Source organism: Panthera onca, chromosome X (assembly GCF_046562875.1).
Source record: "Panthera onca isolate mPanOnc1 chromosome X, mPanOnc1 haplotype 2, whole genome shotgun sequence".
NCBI classification, from domain to species: domain Eukaryota; kingdom Metazoa; phylum Chordata; class Mammalia; order Carnivora; family Felidae; genus Panthera; species Panthera onca.
Genome location: NC_138357.1, coordinates 10521543 through 10525985, shown reverse-complemented (window position 1 = coordinate 10525985; position 4443 = coordinate 10521543). Strand labels below are relative to the sequence as shown.

At 38.3% G+C, this 4443-nt stretch overlaps 1 non-coding gene across 1 annotated transcript; it reads right to left on the bottom strand.

Moving 5' to 3' along the window:
* Positions 1-2881: 2881 nt before the first annotated feature.
* LOC145714810 (U4 spliceosomal RNA) lies at positions 2882-3016 on the bottom strand. The gene has a single exon (XR_014137004.1). It is a non-coding gene; the product is annotated as a U4 spliceosomal RNA (small nuclear RNA).
* Between the last annotated feature and the right edge of the window lie 1427 nt (positions 3017-4443).

The window sequence follows — 4443 nt, the reverse complement described above, 5'->3', positions numbered from 1 at the left end:
GTAGACATAAGAAGCATAAGAGATGAAAAGGATAATGCAATTATTATTTTTGGGCTTTGTTATTTGATTACTATTGAAGATGAATATTTTCTCATAAGTTAATTAACTTATTATTATGTGACTGTCCACAACTTGAAGTACATAATTTACACATAGAGCGTACTTAAGTGCATTAGGGCGCTGAGAAAACCATAACAACTTTGTGAACTGGTTAGTTCAACGTTTTTTGTTTGTTTGTTTGTTTGTTTGTTTTTTTATTTATTTTTGGGACAGAGAGAGACAGAGCATGAACAGGGGAGGGGCAGAGAGAGAGGGAGACACAGAATCGGAAAGAGGCTCCAGGCTCTGAGCCATCAGCCCAGAGCCTGACGCGGGGCTCGAACTCACAGACCGCGAGATGGTGACCTGGCTGAAGTCGGACGCTTAACCGACTGCGCCACCCAGGCGCCCCTGTGAACTGGTTAGTTGTTGATTTATAAAACTGTACTCATCTCCAATATGAAATTAACCTGCTCTAAGAATGTTCTGCCTAAAAAACTGTATGGTGATATTGACTAGCCAGAAGCCTTGTTAACCATATACCGTAAAGGAAGTCGAACACGAACATGCTAAAATGAAACTGCATACAATGTTTCTAAAAAGCTGAAAACTCCCAAGTATAAATATGCTTTAAATGCGAAGAGTCAAGGCTTACTGTTGGAAGCTATTCACCAGTACCGAAGAAGCAGGTCATCAGTTCACTCTACTTCTTTGTATCTAGTTAAGTTTCTCCTGTGCTTTGCTCAACCTCAACCTACCCTCATATTATTTTAATCCGATTGTCTTAGGTGTCTTCCACACTCTTTTTTTTTTTTTTGAAGTTTATTTATTTATTTTGAGAGGCGAGGGGGAGAGAGAATCCCAAGCAGGCTCCACGCTAACAGTGCGGGGCTCTATCTCACAAACGGTGAGATCATGACCTGAGCTGAAATCAAGAGTTGGACATGTGACCGACAGAGCCACTCAGGCTCCCCTTCCTCAGACATTCTTACTTGCGGCTCTCCTGAAATCAATCTGTTCATATGGGAAACATTAGAAACCTACACCCAAGTAGCAGGCAGAATTTGAAATGTGTCTCACCATTATATGCCATCATCTAATATACCAAGAGGGAAACCCTCAACAATTCTGGATACACCTAGAAATAACTTGTACTTACCCTCACTTAGCTAATGTGGTGTCTATTTCTACCTTATCTTCTGACAGTCCAATTCCCCATGGGTTATGGAAACCCTGAACACCTTTTCCTCGAGGGACAGATTCTTGATTCCTGTGTGATAGCTGCTTACAACATCTGATGGGATTCCCATAGTTACTCCTAATAGTTTGGAACTCCTTGGATACAAGCACTTCCAAGGAACCACACTCGAACAAACAACATTCCTTCTGGCTGTCCCAACAGTGAGATTTCACGGTCTCAGTCCAGATTTTGGGTTTACTTGCTGCTACCGTAGAACACCTCTGCCCGCCTCCCAACACACACACACACACACACACACACACACACACACACACCAGTCTATCTCCATTTATATGCAGAAATGCTTTTGCTCTGTAAGTGGTAGAAGAGGGAGAAAGTTTTGATGAGAGATTTATGCGAGGAGGTATAACCACTATGGGTTTATTTCAGTGTTTTTAGTGACTAAACTATCCCCTTATTATGGTTGTACTGTAATTTATTTGATGGGCATTTACTTTGTTTTCAGGGTGTTTTTTTTTTGTGAACAATATTAAAATGAACACCCTATTACTTATGCTTTTATATACTAGTGGGATTGCTGAGTAAAAGGACATATATAAATATCAGGGTAAGTATATATAAGAGCAAATATAAACGCAAATGTGAATACAAATATAAATCACCAGATTGCTTTCTAAACTATTTGTAATGTTTCACATCTCTACTACCACTGGGTAATTTTTCTAATATTATCCACCGAATGGGTACAAAATGGCATTTGTTACTTTAATTTAGATTTCCTAACTACAAGTAAAATTTGATCATCTCTTCACGTATCTGTTAGCCATTGGGTCTGCTCTTTTGTGAAGTGTCTATTAATCGTTTTTTGCCCATCTTCCTTTTGTATTATCTTTTCCATACCACTTTATGGTAGCTCTCTGTACACTGTAGCATTTTATTTGTTTCTATAATCTGTCTATGAATTTTGTTTGTGGTGTTTCTGCAATCAAAATTTCTAATTGTATTGTCAAATATGTTTATCTTTGGTTTCATAGCCTTTTGGTTTCCAGCCTTGGTTTAAAAGCCTCCATGAATCCCAAATTACAGATTTAATTTCATTTGTTCTCTTACAAGATTTTATGGATTGATTACATATGAAACTGGAATTTATTTGGGGGTATAAGATAAAGACCCACTACCAATAGCTTCCAGGTGGATTGCCAAGTGTACTAGGACTGTTAAACAATTCTTTTCGGACAGAATCAAACAATGTACAACTGTTATGTATTAAAATCTCGTAGATACTAATATATATCTCTGTACTCTTAGTATGTTCTAGTGATAGGTTTTTCTGTTTCTTTACCAAAACCTATTTATTTCATTATAGAGACTCTATATCATGTTCTTACATGTATTAAGGAAATAGTTTTCACTTCTCTTTTTATTTTTATTGGCTATTTTGGAGCACATATAATCATAAAAATTTAAGATCATTTCATAAATTTCCCAAAATAAATCTGTTGGGATCTAATATTAATTGCATTAAATTTACACATTAACTTCAGAAATTAACATTTAATGGTTTTAAATCTTCTACAGGGAGACGGTGACATAAATGTTGTCCACACAGTTGCTTATAGTTAACAAGAATGAATTAGATCTATATATATTTATGTAGATGAAATTTATATGAAATTTATATATGAGTTTAACAAATATTTGGGAAAAGTTTGCAATTAGCAAGAATCGCGCCTCAGATAAACCTTATTGGCTACGATACTGCCACTGCACAAAGCTAGTTTAACAAATATTTGTAATGTATAGCAAAGCATTAACATCTGGCCAATATAGATGGTGGGTACACAGGTTATATTCATTTCTGCAATTTTCCACAAGTTTGAAGTACCTCATAATTTATTCATTACTTTTTAAGTGCATTTATTTTTGAAGTTCAGAAATCTCACTGGTATATGGCGAAGCGTTTGTTGTTTTTCTTTCACACTGCTGGCTCTTACTGTATTCTTTTGAGCTGAAAACTCAAGTTTTTTCTTTATTTTTTTAACGTTTATTTATTTTTGAGAGAGAGAGAGACAGAGTGGGAGTGGGAGAGGGGCCAAGAGAGAGGGAGACATAGAATCGGAAGCAGGCTCCGGCTCTGAGCAGTCAGCACAGAGCCTGACATGGGGCTCAAAACCACGGAACTTTGAGATCATGACCTGAGCCCAAGTCCGACGCTTAACCAACTGAGGCACCCAGGTGCCCCGGATCATTCAAGTTTTTATTCAGCTTGGGGATACTTTTCTTCTAAGTTTCTTCCTCCATTAGTTCTTCCTTCTCTCTATCACTTGTATCTATTAGACTATCTGGCTCTACTATTTATGTTTTCTTTACTCATTATTACCGTATTGACATTTTTCTACGTAAAAAAATTTTTCTAAGTTTATTTATTTATTTTGAGGGAGAGAGAACCAGTGGGGGACACGCAGAGAGAGAGGGGGGGCAGAGGATCTGAAGCAGGCTCTGTGCCGACAGCAGAGAGCCCCATGCGGGGCTCAAACTCACGAAACAGGAGATCACAACCTCAGACAAAGTCTAACACTTAACCGACCGAGCCACCCACGTGCCCCAACATTTTTACACTTTTCCTCTCTATTCCTCTTCTAGATTCACTATATTCATTCTTTTAATCTGATGCTAACTGAATGCTGCATTTCCGCAAGCATTTATCCAAGAAATCTTTATTTATACTTTTCTGATATCTCTTCAATTCTAATCTAGAATTTGCCTCAGTGTGTTTCATCTTTTCTCCACTAAACGTGTTTGGATTCTGTACCGAACGTTCAGTGTTATTCCCCCTACTTCAAGCTGCTAGTTTCCCCTTAAACGTGAAGCAATTATACTACCTGCTTCTTTGTGGGCCTAAAAAGTTCTCCCTGCTTATTAGTCAGCTAGAATGAGCTTCTTCGGCACCTCTGTGTGTCCATCTGCCAGAGTCTCATAGGCAATGCTGGGTCAGTAGCTAGTGAGGCACAGCGAGCAGCAGGGGAACATCTCTCTCATTTGTAATATAGCAGATTAGTACAAGTCAGCTGGAAGGCCCGAATACCAGCTCATGGCAACATAATTTCTAGGGCTGGAAGCAGACAGCAGTCAAGGTTAATTCCTACCTACCATCTATGTGTGTCGAACAGATACACTCTGGCCGTACGCAGATCTTCAGTTAG